This window comes from Mus pahari, chromosome 2 (assembly GCF_900095145.1).
Source record: "Mus pahari chromosome 2, PAHARI_EIJ_v1.1, whole genome shotgun sequence".
Classification (NCBI taxonomy): Eukaryota; Metazoa; Chordata; class Mammalia; order Rodentia; family Muridae; genus Mus; species Mus pahari.
Window position 1 is genome coordinate 122,397,587 of NC_034591.1, and position 17,262 is coordinate 122,414,848.

Genomic DNA, 17,262 nt, shown 5'->3' on the forward strand with positions numbered 1-17,262 from the left:
GAAACCAGAACAGACAAACCAAATCATCGTAGGGCAAACCCACCATATGTAGCAAACAACCAGTGCAATTATATTCTGCAGTTGAGGAATTACATAAATTGCCCACTGGGAAGAAAGCCTTAATCTCCACCCCTCCCAGGAAATCTACAGACAGCTGTGTGCTGTCGCTGTGTCTTTTTGAAAGGTTGAACACATTTGATCTGAGAATCAACTTGATTTCCTAATCAGGTTTGATGTGAGAGACCGGTTATACATGTATGTGATTCTCCCGGTGTGCGTCTTTGATTCATACGCTAATTACGTCGATCCTTTGGGGAGCACAACCACGGAGCTGGGTCCTCCTTGATTAATGTTGGCAGAGAGCCACACAGCGAGCGCGCGCGCAGGGGAGAGCAGCTCAGCAGCTTCAGTCCCAGCTGAGAATATGGTCCCATTATCTCCCAGCTGCCTAACCAATCCATAAGGGCCTGTTCTGCGTGGATGATCAGTGTAGTGGAAAGAGGGACTCGCTGAGAGCTGAAATCTCTGTTTGATTTGCTGTAACATGTAAGAGGAACCGCGAAGTTGTACTTTACAGTCTGTAAGTACCAAGTTCCCCCCCAAACCCTCTCCCTATAGCTTCAGTGTGAATGCGATTTTACAAGATGTGTTCCATTTTCTGTTCCTTGTGCTTTGTTGAAGGAAGCTGGTGAGAGAGTTATCTATTTAGCGCTTGCTGTTTCTGTCAAATCTCTTAGATAACTGACTCATACCAAACAAATTATACTCCAGAATGCTTTTCTGGGAGTTAAAAATAATTGACTTCATTTTGAATTTGGAACTAGGGGTGTGTTATCTGTGGTGGCTGGAGTGGTCGGAGTATTTCGTTATGTTCTTCTCTACCCTGCAAGAAAAATTTAAGGCTAATGTGTATGTGAGAAGATCATTTTGCAAGGAGATATGTATTAGAAAAGCAGGTCTCTTTATTCCCAAATTTTAAGGTAATTTATTTTGCCACTAGAAAATGTACAAACAGGAAAGTTTCAAAGTTTGTTTTCCTGTTCTTGTTTATTTTGATATGTTGCAAGAGTTGCAAGTGTTTAGAAACTTTCAAAAGGAATGTTATATTAAGTCTGAAATATATGTGTGTAAAATATATAATTCCACTTAGTACCTCTGTTTAGCTAGTTTTTACATGCATCAATTTAAAAGGTGATAAGTTTTGCTTTTGAGCAAAAGCATACCATTTCAAAATAGACCCATTTGCAATCTATATCACGTGAAGATTTGCTATTGACACACGATGAATTGATCATAGAATGCTATTAGAAATTAGTATAGTTGATGTTGTTTGCATGGCTTCTTTCAAATGAGCTTTGCCTCCGTGAGATTTGTTATCATTGTGGAGAAGGATTTATGGAGTATTTTTATACATGGCTTTCCCTAACAGATACACACACACACACACACACACACACACACACACACCCACACAGATACACATCACTTTGTTTTTTACTGGATTAAAAGTAGAAAAATTAAACAGTTGCAAGAATGAATTTGAGTAAAAGTTGTGAACAACTGCCATCAAAAGCAGGTGTTGGTGGATACTACCAAGAACTTGAAGTCATTTGTAGCCCAAAACCCAAACTTTGTTTCCCATAGTGAGCCCAAGACCAGCATGGAGCCCATAATTTCCAGAGTGGAAATAAAGTTCGCCTTAACAGGCAGTAAGTCTCAAGGCAACGGAAACCCCACAGCCTGTGAAGGGTAAAAGTGCATCGCGGAGTGTGTTCTCTTTTGATTTGGTTGAGGAGAACGATCGGAGAGGGAAGAGTCAAATAGATGGTTGCTTGGACTCAGGTGTTCCCAGAGTTTGAGGTTTGGAAGGAAAGCAAAAACAAACAAACAAACAAACAAACAAAACTCAGAAAAATTCAACATGCCTGTAACCAGAGTGAGTTTTAGACAAATGAAGGCATGAAAGAATAGCTGTGATAACTCTGAGCAGTGAACTATCTCAGCTTTGCCCTGACTGAGAACCCTGGACCCTGAAATAAGAAAGTTCCTTAAGGGTCAGACACTGAAATCAGAAAAAAAAGAAAAAAAAAAAAAAGAAAAAGAAAAAGCCTGCTGGATTTAATGCTCCTTATTTCCCTAGATGGTGGAACAGCCTCAGACCATAGCTGACTTTTGAGTGTAATGATTCTGGGACACTTAATTTCATTTTTAAATACTTGCTGGTTTTTATCTTGCTCATTCAAATTCTTGGTCTTGGACAAGACCCTAAGGTTTCTGTTGCTCTTAAACAAATGTTTGATCTCTGAATGGCTACTTTAGTTAAGGCTGTGTTTGAATGATACTTTTCCTATTCCTCCCTCTCCACCTCTGTTCTCTCTTAACAGTAAATTTTACCTTCAGTAAAGTATTGTTCTCAGGTAGTCAAATTTTATATTTTTCCTTTAAACATTTAGAAATTTCAAATCACGTATATAATTTCATGAATGATAGTCAGTCATAAATCTCAAAGAGGTTAGCAAGATCTAGCTAATACACTGTTACTACTCACTTCTTTAAAAATGCTTGGGATTATTTTTTTAAGTGGTTGGAAACTGCTTTGTTGATTGTGTTTAACCTGTTTAAAGAAAAGTAGGGTGAGTTTAAATGCTCTAGGACCTGTTTTAGGGTCTGCTGGTTTGACAGATGGGGAATCCAGATGGGTATTACGTACACCTTTTAAGAGGTGCTTTTAAAACCATAGTGATTTGATTGGTCTTCAAAATAAGTTTAAAATGCTATAAAAGAGATGAACAGATGAGTCCTCATTTTATGTACAAACGAGTATGTCTCTGGATATGTTTGCATATATGGAATCTACCCTGCTGTCTTATAGACAATATCTCTACTACCCAAAATACATTATCCCTTCAGCCCCTCCAAAGTGGTGGTCTTAAACAAATTGTAAGGATCAGGTGAGTGTTGATGTACCAGCAAAGAAAACTGTATGAGCTCAAGCTCTGTGCAACAGAAGAGACCATTATAACCTGGTAAACACAACCTCTTTTCAGACAGTTTATACCCTAGAGTTCTTTAATAGATCGGACCAGGCTCCGTGAGATGAGTCATGAAATTCTGTGCTATACTCTTAAAAGTAAACATTTTTTAAAAAGGGTGTAATTGCATAAAAAAATAAAGAATTTAGTAATTTGGGGTCACTGTAAATTTTTTGCATGTCTGTACTATGAACTAACCAAATATGTACTATATAGGTTGTCTCTAGTAACATGGATGTTTGATGTACATTATTTAATGTCGGATTGCTTGCACTGCTTTATCTCCCTGTACCTCAGTATCTACATATAACCTGATATCATTTCTAACGTCCTTTCTAAGTTATAGAAGCCTGTGAGGATGCCTCAATTTAGCATTGCTATTAACACTCTTCCAATTACCTTGGGAAGAGTAAGAAAACGGAACATCATTGTCAATCTAAATAAAATCCTAGTAATCCTCCTGATTCTACTTGTTGAATGTGTGGATTATAGATATTCACAGCCCTACCTGCCTTTTGTCTCTCCTTCATTTCCTGGTCCTTGTCTTAGTAGACCCCTCTCATCGGATATACCAATGATTCTTAATCTCCACCTTACTTTCTGTTCCCTGTCTTGTTCTTTTTCCACTGAGTTGTTCTGGAGTCCAGACTTTAGGAACAAGTTGTCCTCACCTATTATTCCTTGTATAATATGTTGGCTGGTTTCTCTCTTCTAGAAGAAGGTTCATTGAGGTGAAAATTTTACGCTGGCATGCTGGTTTTATGTGCATTGGAGTCCCCTCCCCTGTGTGTGTGTGTGTGTGTGTGTGTGTGTGTGTGTGTGTGTGTGTGTATGTATGGTGGAGGGAGGACATATTCATGCTCTGGTGTTTATGTAAAGGACAAAGCACAACCTTGGGTGTCTATCCTTATCTTGCATCTTCTTTTATGACTGTGCTTCTTTGTCCTTTGCCAATGGGCTACATATAATATGCTAGCTGGTGCACTCCGAAGGAATTCTCCTGTCTCCACCTCCCATCTCACTGTAGAGATGGGAGATGTACAGATATGTGCTACCATGCCCAGCTTTATGTGGGCCTGGGAATTCAAACTCAAGTCCTCATACTTCTATGACAAGTGTTTTGTGTACCAAAGCCATCTCCTTGTCCCACCCATTGCAAGTTCCTAGTCTTAGACACATAAGGACAGAAAACCTCTAAAAGTTGTAGTTGCATATAGATACCCAAGTACATTTTGAAAATAAGAATAATATTCATCTTATATGTAAAAGATGCTCAAACAGGACTAAGTTTTATGTATTAAACTAAATTTTTTCATTTTAAACTTGCAAGTCCTCCATGTGAAAGCTCATTTCTCTACAACTGGATATGGAAAAGTTTCACTTTTAATAGGAGGCAGGGGGCAACCACATGACCCCAATTCCCCAGGAAATTACTGTTTTGTCCAACTATGTGGAAGATAAGTTTCAGGTTCATGTCAACAAAGTCATATAAGCAACATTTGGAAATTTATGTGAAGTTGAATAAAAATACCTACTGGAAAATTTGCTCATAACTGGTTAATTGTTGTCCCAGAACTGCGTGTAGAGCCAAATAAGCCTCAGTCACAGTGGACAGAGGATGAGATTACTAAACTTATCAGCAATACTTTGTGAGCTTCTTAATGTATCTAAGCCAAATGGAAAATAAATTTCATGTGAGATGCAGACTTGGCTACAGATACTGCAATAGGCTAAATCAATTCAGAATTTCTATTTGTAGTACAAGGATTGTAGACTTTATGCTTTTCTCACTATTAAATTAAATAAAATATACCCTAGCCATGTAGCTGGATTGACACAAACAATTACATATTAATACTGTACTTAACAGTTGACACTGTCTATATTTATATAGTTTTAAAAAAACCTCTAGTATGAATGCTAAGTGGCCATCTGAAGACAGTAATAGCTCAGAAGTGTAAGTCTCCTACATCAGAATTATGTTTTGATAGCTTTTTAATATTAGTTGGAATAATGATTTCCCTCTAATTTTTTTGCCATTAGTAAATCTCTGCATATGAGGCTTACTATTTTAGAATTTGAATGTGAATGTCATCCCTTACTGCAGCTGTAGACTGTGTTTCATGTCTCCATGCAGAAGATAAAATTAATTTTCCAAATCCCATAAAGCTGAGTAGATGTCCCAGCTTTTAAGGCAGCAGGTCAGTGGTAAGTGAAATTTGTAATGAGAGTTAATTCATCTGTTTTATAGTTGTGTGTCTTTCTATGACCAAAGTGATTTTGTGTGTATGGACTATTTACACACACACACACACACACAAACACACACACATATGTATTAAACTAAATTACATATATATATGTGTGTGTGTGTGTGTGTGTGTGTGTGTGTGTGTGTATACATACATACATATAGGCAAGATTTAATGTCCGATAATTGGACTTTCCAATCTTGATTATAAACTTAACCCACAGTGTTAGAGCATTACATTAGGACTTAAACCAGCATTTCTAAAGACTTGAGATGTTTGGTCCACTTAATTAATAGCTCCATCATTTTATTTTTCTGCATAATTAAGGAGTAAAATTGTAAATTGTACTTATGGTTCTAGATTTCAGAGATGGTTTCCCATGACTTTGCCTCTAGGTTATCAAGAAATACATACACATCTTTCTGCATCTGACTATGGAATCTCTGTTGTTTTGAAGGTGAAGTGGAATGATTTATTGCTGTGAGGTTGCATAAGGAGCTGAGAATAAAGTGCTTTTTTGTTTGCTTGCTTGTTTTTTAGCAGTTACATAGGAAATGCTGAGTTACACATTTGAAAGCAATAGCAGAATTTATAGAAGCTAACTGTGTGCCAGGCATTAGATTCTGGGCTTGCCAGGTAGAATTTTTATTTTGGTGGATAGAAATTTGAGTGCCCATTACGGAGGAAAAGAAATGTAAATATGATAGTAGAAGAATGGGTGTGCGTGTATTGTAGTTAAAACTGCTATGACTTTGGGCCACAAATGAAGTTAGTAAGTGAATGGGTGAAAACTGTGCTGAATGAGGGCACTGGGACTTATCCCAAAAGAGTTGGTCAGGGCATCACTGAGTTACTATGTACATAATTAAGAAATCTGGATCAATGGAGACATGCTGAGAAAAAGAAACGCTTTTGGCTCTTAGATTTGCTAGCTGGCAATCTTTAAAAATACAATTATTGTAAATGAAGTGGAAATTGCAGTGCTAGATTTGGATTTTCTTAATGCAATGAGAATTTCTCGGCGAAGGCGTGGGTATATCCTGTCTGGTTGGGTGGCTGTTGGTAAACAAGTTTCAGTGGGAACTATGCAGCTACTTTTACAGATTGCTAGTCAGTCTTCTTGACCCATTTCCCAATTTTGATGTTTTAAATCCTCTGAACTACTCCATTTGTGCACTATCTGAAATGGTTCTAAGAGACAGGGTGAGGAAACTGATTCCCAGGAGGCTGATTTTATTAAATCAATTCCATTTCCCAGGAAGCAAATTTACAGTTCTCAGTGTTAGATGGGATTATAACACCACTCTACTGAATGGCATCTTGCAGTCTTTCCATTCCTTTTCCCCCAACCAAGTGTCTTATTAAGATTAATGCATCTACAGTTGCCAGGGATTGGATAAATGACATTATCTACTGGACACAGTCCTTTGCAAGAACATAGTCTCTAAGCTGATTAGGATTCAATGAATGTTTGTGTCTCTTTACGATTGGGAAAGCTGTTCACACAGAGACAAAATGTCTGACCTCATGGGCAAAATCAACCACCATCTCCCAGAAGAGAATAAATCATGCATTCAGATATGATCTCTGACATCTTATGGTATGAGTGTGGAGTATGAATCTGGTCACTTAAGGTGTGTGACTCGGATCCCCTCCAGTGGTCTGGCAGTGTGCTTAGATAGAACAGCAACAGATTGAGACTTCCATGGCCAGTTCCTTGTGAACCTCCTCTTTTACCTATCCCCAAAGGAATCCACGTGTGTATTCAGTGGGTGTGGTAGTTAGTCTCTCTTATACTTTACTAGTCCTTGTGTCAAATGCCTTTTGTGGCATGTCAGCATGTTTAAGAGATGGGAAAGCTTTAAAATTAAACTCCCTTTCAAATGATTGATTACTATTGAGAGGTTATAGATTGATGCCCATGACTATGAATATCCAAGATATGATTTTTGAAAATTCACTGTGTTGGTCAAAGATTATGGTGATATAACATATAGATAATCATTCTTTTAACAAATCATTTTTACAGTGTGGGGATCCTGTTTGAGAGGCTCATGAAAGTAATAGACTACAGTATTTTTAACTTAAGGAATGCTCATAATTTTATTTATCACAATCTTGAATCGCAACATAATTTTGAAAAGAGCGAACTCTAATGGAAGCCTGGTTAAGGACCTGAAAATCCTCCTGAAGTGGATATTGGGTAAACTTCAGGCTTTAGTTTGCAAAAAAATTAAAAATTTAAAAATTAAAATGACTTCATCTAGTAGAATGTTGAAGCCAGTAAGATATTTTTAATGAATATGTTCAAAGAAATATATATATATATATATATATATATATATATATATATATATATATATCATGTTCTTTCATATATAATTGCTCAGCACAGAGCTAAGTCTGATTTAGCTAAGCTCTGATTGCAAACTTAACTTTATCAATAATCAGTTTTAAAATAATCTTGACTTACAGAAGTTCTTGATGCTCTGACGATGACCTGCAACTTTCCCTTCCCAAAGACCCAGAGTGGGCCTGAGAATTCAGTGTTAAAAAGTACACGATTCATCTCAAGTGGAGTCTCCAAGGCTTGACACTATTACCGATGCTATGGTGCACTTATAGACAGGAGTCAAACATGGCTGATCTCCGTGAAGCCCAACAAGCAGTTGAAACAGAGGCAAATACTTATAGCCAACTAATGGACTGAAGTCAGGGACCTCTGTGGTTGAATTAGGGAAAGGCTGAAAGAAGCAGAGGAGTAAGGCAACTCCATAGGAAGACCAGCAGTCTCAACTATCCAGGACCCCTGTGATCTCTCAGACACTGAATCTCCAACCAGGTAGCACACACCAGCTGGTCTAGACCAAGGACACATTTTCAGCAGAGGATTGCCTGGTCTGGACTGAGTGAGAGAAGAATTGTGCCTAACCCTGGAGGCAAGGGAGTGGGGAGTGGGGAGTCCTGGGGTGGTGAGTGGATGATGTGAGTGTGGGTTGAAATATAGGGGGTTGGTTGGAGGTTAGAGAGACATCCTCTTGGAGACAGGGGGAGGAGGAATGGGATGGGGTTCTGTTAGTGGGAGGACTGGGACAGGAGCAATATCTGCACAGTTGGAAAAAGGAATAATTATATTTTTTAAAAGTAAAAGAAAGAAGCCTTATTTTACACATACCCTTTTTGTTGTTGTTGTTTATTTTAACTTGTATTGCCATCCTCCATAGAAAAATGAAGAGACAAAGAACTGGCACAGCATAGTGTTTATCTACTGAGCTGACTGACATAAAAGGCATTTGTAGAAAAGTAAATAAACTATATGAGAAACAGAAGGCAGATGAAAGCTAACTTAATGCAGCCTGATGTACAAAATTTTCTAGCCTTGACACACTGTCTGGGTTGATAAGCAGGATTCTTCCTCTGGCTTCGGAGTGAGGGAGGATGTGTTTGCAGTGACATGTACTTTTGTAAAGCAAAGAGAAAGTCATAGTGTCCTTACTTCACCATTGATTTACAAATATCCGTGGCTCATAATAATCATTATGGTTGTCAAAGGACAAAATGGCAACAAATTTAGCAGTAGATCTCATTGATTTTTATTTGCAACTCATGAATTATCTCTCATAGTATTTTGCACAATAGAATGGCAATTTCTGCATAGTAGGGAATGAACCATGTGCTTTGTAAGATGGAAACAAGCTGAAAAAATAGAATTGATTAATATCAGGTTTCCTTGTTTTGGAGGATTAAAGCAGGAAGAACGAGTGATTTGCTGACTCTGGTGGACTGGAATCTCTTGTTAGGGAAAATTAGTTTGAAGGCTCTGTGTTCTTGCAATCTGGAGTTGCTGCATTTAGCATAGCTGACTCCATATTCTCTGGGTCTAATTTGATAGGCTTGGAGTAGGAGCTCAGATCAAATCAAAAGGCTTCTATTAATTTTAGACAATGTACCAGAGTGATACATTTTGGAGGGTAACATTACAGCATCCTTCAAAACTATCCCTAATTTTCTGTGTGTTAAAGGATGACACCCTAAGTGATGTGGAAATGGAGGGCTAGAGTTATGGGATCATAGGCCTGACAAGACATGATCTATAAATTGTCTCAGAAGTTCCCATTCAGATAGGCCAGATCAATCCATGACAAAATGACCAACTTCTCATGTTTTGGAATGAGAGCTACCAGAGCCCCATACACTTTTCTTTAGCAAGACAGTCACATTTAGATTTCATGTCAGATTCTATGTGTATGTCTTATAGCTTAATCTCTACTGGGAGTCAGAGAACCCATATCAGAGGACTGCATAAACAAGACTAAATAGAAGAAAATTATGAGGTAGGCCAGCTATTATTCAATAGACAAGCCAAAGGGTCAGGTTATGACTCTGTATAAATGAGTATACTAAATTCTGTTGCCATATAAAATCATGTGGCCAGTTGTGGGCATATCCCATAGATCATAAATATTGTTGTATATTTTTAAAATTTAAAAAGCTAAACATATCTTTTAACTTCATATAATCTAGTTGTTATATTCTCATAAAATGTTGGAATATCTCATGGCTGGTGTAGAAAACATAAATGTTCATAAGGTAAAGAGACATAAATCTCACCTAAAAGAAAAATACTACAATTACTGTGTAGACTTTTAGAGAAAAATAGGAGGGTGAAGTAAAGCAGGTAAGAGTTATTTACAAGAATATTTTACATCCTGACATATCCTAGTCATCTTCATTTCATAGTAGTGAGATTTAAAATTTCATTTTACATATCCTAATTACACAGGATTTAATAGTATGTATATAGTACACTATCTGAATAATTCAGTTTATTAAACTGTAATTTCACTTTTTGATCTTATCAACATATTTAACATTTATTTTTTAACTTAGGCCTGAATATCATAAGTCACATACTCTACTGTTGAAAGTAATTTTTTTATTATACATATGTATCATTATTCTCTTATATAGCCCATGGAATAATGGAGTAAATATATATATATATATATATATATATATATATATATATATATATATATATATATATTTACACTTGGCACAGGAAGATGACTTAATATTATGATATTTTGGACAAAGGTATATTCTAAATTCTATTTCACTACAATTTTTATTTTAGAAGGTGTGTCTTCTGAAGGTACATTAAATACAGTGCTATGGTGTTTAAGATAGTTTCTTTTAATACTCTTAGTGAATAGAATTACTGCCTTGCATTCATTCATTAGCAAAATATTACTATGTATTTGTTATCATGTCCTGGGGTCTATTGATCAGAATAAAAAGACAGAGTATGAATTCCCTTCTGAGAATATTTATATTGTAATGATATATGCATCTGGATAGGAAGGGTAAGGACATATTCTAAGGGTACCAATCATTCCAGCATAGCTTTTCTCTCTTTTCACTATTTTCTGTTACCCTGCCCACTCTTTCTTTCAGATGAATGCATATCTGTGCTAAGGCAATTCCATATGAAGTGCAGGGCTGTTTTTCCAGATACTTTTGTGAACCCCAAATGGGCTGAAATGACCAGTTGAAGTGTAGAGTGTTTAAATGTTTTGTAAGTAGGTCATGAAACTACCAAGACAGATGCTTGAACTTCTGCTACTTTGTTTCAGCAAACAAAGCTTGACACTGCCAACTCAACAATTCCTTCATTTTTTAGATGCTTTCCTGTCCACCTGCCACAAATGAGCCAGCTGACCACACAGTATATTTCAACCCATTTAGAACTCACTATATCAGAGAACAACAGTGCTTCTGTGGATAAGATTTTAAGTAGAGTTGAATTAATATATATGTGTGTGTGTGTGTGTATGCAAATATTTTCATCTTTTTGGAACAAGATGTTTTATAACTTCAAAGCACTGTTACTATTAAAGATAATAATTTAGAAGTAAATATTTTAGCAACCAAGCTCAAAGAAGCTTTTAGTGAACTATTTCCATTTCAATGTGTAAAAAGAAAATTGGTACTAAAATACAGTGTCCCTCTGCCATGTAATTTTGATTCCCCAAGTCTATTGACTTTTCTAACTTCCTTTTGACAACTCAGGAGCTGATTTAAGCTTTGAAGTGGGCACTTGGAGGAATGTACAAAACAGGTGACAGCTTTGCATTTCCCCACCTAATGTCTGGCTTCTTGGGCACTGTGTGATGAAAAAAACTGTACCAATGTTTGATGTCATTTTTCAGAAGCACCAAAGCAGTCATGCTTATCACTAAGAACAGTTGGCTTTGACCTTTGGCACAGCATTCCTGACACCATGTCATCCTAGTAAATCACAGCAATTAGGATTACCCTTTATGGACTATAATACAATAATTTTCTACTTGCTCCCTAATTAAACCCAGAGTATGAAAGGACACATTTCATAATCATTGGGAAAACAAGTCACCTCCTGAAATGATTGGATCTGGTCTACTTATAGCCTTTGTGAGAAATTAATTATATTTAAATATACTTTCATATATAATATGTAATTCAAGATATATAACTATATAATATCTCTGTAATGTATTCATGAATTACAAGGAACTTGTACAAGCATTATATAATGTACTTTAAAAGTCTGAGATAACTGTATACACATACATACATTCCTGTTAACTGAAGCATTGCTCCATAGTTCATGATAATGTATGGCTATGTGTAGAGATGTGGAGGAAAGGAGGAAGGATATGTACACATATATACAGAGAGAGAGAGAGATCATAGATAATAAAAGCCATATACAAAGTAACTCACTAACAGGATACATATTTTATTTTATTTCATATTATTATCTGTAAGGTTTTAATATCTTTAATATTCAAACATCCTTCTTTCTTATATAAAATTCTAACATAGGATAGTATCTACCTTTATTTTATCGTTTTTAAGGGGAGATATATTTATTATAGGCTTTCACTGTATATTTAAGAGTAAGTATAGCACCCACTTTCATAAGGAACCATCATCATTAATTTCAGTAATTTTGGAATACCTGGATGTCTTAACCTTTAATCAAACTATTCTTCTGAGTATATTTGTGCTAAATTTGGGTGTCAGAGATGTACCACACTGTTTCCTGTATAAATTATGGTAAAGAAAAGTCCTTACCAGTCCATTACCCAAATTTTGGTTTATATTATGTAGAATTGAATGTTAGAGACGCTTGTTTCCTTCCAGTCATTCACAAAGAAGGTAATGTAGTATTTTAAAACATTAATAATAATAATAATAATAATAACATTTTATTCAGTATTAACAATGTATTTGCCTTTCGATGGAGGCTCTTGGAAATGATGCAGCTTAAAATACACTGGCCTTTATGACATTTGAAGCCCAATAGGGAAAAGTTTTAGACTAACATATCTATCCATCCATCCATCAAGAGAAAGTTTAGCATTTAAATTTGCATACACTGTGGCCTTTGTGGAACCTATGCTTTCTTTCTCATGGCAATCTTATGTATCTTGATATAACACTCAAGCCTGGAGTTTAGTTACCAAAAGGCTCGTGAAGTAAAAGATTTAATGTTTAAACTAATGTAGATGATGACTTTAGAATATTAGAAATTAATATACACATATGTAATGTATATAAAAGAGATGGTCTCCTATGGAATATTCTAGAGTGTTGCAAAAGCTACTATAGTTTGTTCTGTTTTGCCTTCTAAATTATGAAAAGAAAGTACTAACTTTTCTAATCTGTACACTATCCAGGGTACCACAGCACTGATTTTCCTTAGTAGAATTACATATTGTCCAGTAGTTAGTAATGCCCATGCTTGGAAAAGCAGAATACAAGGAATACAGGGTTCTCTCTCTCTCTCTCTCTCTCTCTCTCTCTCTCTCTCTGCTTTTTGTTAAACTTTCCTACATTTGTGACACAATGACAGCTGCCATGGGAATTGGAAAAGATAGAGCAATCTTTCAGAGTCTGTGAAATGAAGGTGGGTTCAGTGCTGCAACATAATGAAAGTTGCTTCATTGTGACATGTGTCAGAGTCTTTGGTGATGCAAGTGTGGAAGGATCTTTTGGAAAGATTTATGTCTCCAGTCTAGATTTGAGCTAGAGGGACATGACCTTGGCTTTGAACTCACAAAGGTTACTCCCTGTAATAAAATCCAGAGACAGGATGAACAGTTTTTCAGATCTCAAAGGCAGTTGAAAGTAAACAGAAGCAGAGAGTGTTGGAAAGGAGCAGAACAGATTGGAAGAATCCTTCTTACCTGCATGTTACCCAGAATCCTCAGCTAGCAAATGACTATTTACGTGGCCACTCCTGGGTATCTAAGAATAAAAAAAAAAAAAAAATCATGACCTTTTCAATTGTCATCAAAATGACTTTTCAAAAACCAAATGCACACACACACACATGCACAAACACATATACACACAGAGAAATTATTTCTCTTAATTTAAATTCCCACTGCAACATCTATTGTGAATGTTTGCATAGTTATCAGAATCTGGGATGAGCATCAGGGAGAATAGGGGAAGGTGGATTGTTGGATTCTGTGTAATGCTTACAAGTGTTTATGATGTGCTATTTTGCTATTTCACATTATGCTGGTAGTAGTTAACATTAACATCCTTCAACTAGCTAGACAAAACATTTTAAAAGTTTTGAAGTTTGTAGCTAACCCTTGCTACTTTGTGGGTTCTTCTTCTCACTCTTGAACCTCTGGTATCACACCTAACACCAGATATGAGAGAAACAAGAATACAGGGGAGAGGGAAAATAGGAAAATCCCTGACTCTTGTTTCTGTTTCCATCTTTGACCGTGGCTACTAACAAACCACAACTAAACTCTCTAAATGACCAACAACTCCCGAGCTTACTTCTTGGGGCCTATATATATATATATATATATATATATATATATATATATATATATATATATCTCAGAATTCTAAACATCACATAACTGCACAAACTCTCAGCATCTGGAAAAACCAAAGCAAAATCATGGTCAGATGCTGGGGACAGTCTGAAGCATCCCCACATCCCTACACCTAGAATTAAAATGAAAGCACATTCTATGAATATTTCCATGTATTTTTTAAAAGAAACAATCTTTCCTGAATTTTCACTACAGAAATCAATGATAAAAATTTCACTACAGATATCAATATACAAACCAATTTAAGCATCATACAATGTACATAAACATAAAACACCACACAGAACACCATTCTAATATATAGTGTGCATGTGTGTATTTGTGTGCGTGTATCAGTTTAAGGATAAATTTGATTTTACAAATACTGAGCAAAATTAAGAAAATCTTTAACTAGATTTTTTTCTAAGTGGCTTTATTGACTTACCATTATAACATTAAGTGAATGATTGCATACATGCATTTAGGGTTATTTTGTAAAATGTCTGATACAACAATCAGTTTCTCAGTAATTATTACATCCTCAAAAAAAAAAATAAAAGTGTAAACTAGACTGAGGAGAAGGCTCAGTCAGACATTGCTTGCTGTGAAAACAGGACATGAGTTCAGGTCTGTAAGTGAAAAGCCAGATATACTGGTGCGTACCTCTCATCCAGCACAGGTCCTGGAGGCAAGGGACAGAGGTGTTTATGGCCACCTAGTATTGTGAAATTGGTGACTTATTTCTCAATATCTCTAAAAATACGGTAAAGGGCAATAATGAAGGACACCCAGTTAAAACCTTGGTATCTACAGGAATATAGCTGCATACTTACCTCTAAGTACACATAAATGTATTCACACACACACACACACACACACACACACACACACACACACAGCCATAAACATATTAACAGTCATTCCTTATTCTCTTCCAGCAATAGACATACACTTATATATTTTCCTAGATCTGCCTATTGTGGATATCATTTGTATATGGTACATAGGGTATATAGTACTCTGTCTTTGGATTATTTCATTTACCTTCCTTTATATCCCTTCTTTATTTGCAAACATTCCAGATGTTTAAAGTACTACTGATTATAAATAATGTCCATGTAAATAGTCATGGTGTGTGGGTACATATGCAGGGGCAAACTTTCTGGGTCTAGATAAACCATCTTTAAGCAGCATATGTTTAAGTTTCAGCAACCCTGAAACACTACATTTCAAAATATATAAAAATTGTATGTAAAAATTGCTAAAAGAAAATGTTTGACAGTGAATGTTTTGTTTCATCTGAAGCAAAACTTATGTTGGCCAATGTTTAAGTCACATTAAAATAGATGTTTTCTAGCTGCAGTCAGTCTCATCGATTCTCGTAATACCATATTCTCCAATGATGAAGGATGCAAATAATAAGCAGAAGATTAAAAAATTGTCATATAAAACATGAAGAAATAAATAATTGTCTTTTCTGCTTATTGACATTAAGGTATATTCATCTTCAATTAAGGTCACTCACATACTAGTTTAGATGGGACACAAAGAAAAGCAAAATATAGTCTCCTGATTTGTCCCAGCTCAGCTAAGGTGTTTGTCATTGTTGTTGTTGCATTGTATTCTGATGTTTCTTAATATTTGCATAGCAACATTTTGAAAATGATGAGTAAACTCTCTCACACTATCCAAGGCTGCAGATGTAAAAAGACATCAGGCTTGTGTTTTTACATTTCTCCTAGTGACAATTGACATAATAAACACTTAGAATATGTCCATGTTGGAATTAGGACGTTACTGTGTATTGCTGGAAAGGACTTGGTTTATAACATCTGTTAGCGAGGTAACTGCCAAATGCACAGGGGACAGTGATGTTACCCTTGCAAGCTGCGCACTATAAAGGCTGGGTGGATTGCGTGTGGTTCCTGTTCCTATGCGTCTGATGTTTTGTAAGTATTCTATGGGGATTACCTTCTATTTGTTTCCAATTGAAAATAAGTTAGAGGAAGGCTGTAAACATGTTAACATGCTGTGAGAAAATATGTAGTGAAATACTTCCATAATAAATCTCCTCCTTGACCTGACTTGTCAGAAATAAAGTGAAGGTACAAACTGACTGACCATTATTTATATTGTCAGTGAAATATAGCCAGTTGTAGACAATTTCAATTTTAATGTCTGTAAATGAAATGAAATGAGTTTCATTTAATGCTCTCCAAAACCAAACAAGCAATTATTTCATCTAAAGGTGAGTTACTGACAGACCTTTGTTGTACACTGCATCACATCAAATTACTCTATGGCATCAAGCACAATGATGTACTAGTTTATATTTTACAAAATTTGCTCATGCTTTTATGCTTTATTTTCCCTTTCAGAGGTCAAGATTCCCATTTCACTAAATATTATTACCAGCCAATACATGAACTGAACACACAATCAAATACTGGCTTCCTAAGCCTTTTGCAAAGGTAAATACTCTAGGAAAACAGAGTAGGGAAGAGTTAACTGGTTATCATGTTGCCATGACAAACCCATACATATACCTGGAAAGAGAAATTAATACCATCACTCACAACTTTGCTACAAGTAAACCTTCATGAGACAAATATCCTATTCTATATTGTCAAGTGTATTATTAAAAACTGAATTAAGTCCCAATCAAACATACAGAGGGAAGAGAAGAGAAGAGAAGAGAAGAGAAGAGAAGAGAAGAGAAGAGAAGAGAAGAGAAGAGAAGAGAAGAGAAGAGAAGAGAAGAGGAGGGAGGGAGAGAGAGAGAGAGAGAGAGAGAGAGAGAGAGAGAGAGAGAGAGAGAGAGAGAGAGAATTTTAGTGAACTTTACAATCCATCTGCTTTAAAAAAAAATTAACCATTTTCTAGAACCCATGAGTCACTGCATTGACTAAATCCTGTGCCTCTCTTCCCTGCCTGTTGGTTCCACTCTGTGCTTTCATAGCACTGGTTCCAAGCACATTCTCACCACCACAAATACTCTGACTCAGTGGTACAGAGTCTCTATAGTAAATATCAGTCTCTATAGTAGATCAGATAGCTTTTACTTACCACTTGCACGTAGAGCTTGTGTAA

The 17,262-nt window shown here is 36.0% G+C and overlaps 1 protein-coding gene across 1 annotated transcript in view; it reads left to right on the top strand.

Moving 5' to 3' along the window:
- The first annotated feature begins 212 nt into the window (after nt 1-212).
- LOC110315985 (contactin-4) overlaps nt 213-17,262 on the top strand; it is a 394,588-nt gene continuing 377,538 nt past the window's right edge. The window contains exon 1 of the mRNA XM_021190027.2: nt 213-580. The gene's annotated coding sequence lies outside the window, so the exon portion shown is untranslated. The remainder of the gene's footprint in view (nt 581-17,262) is intronic.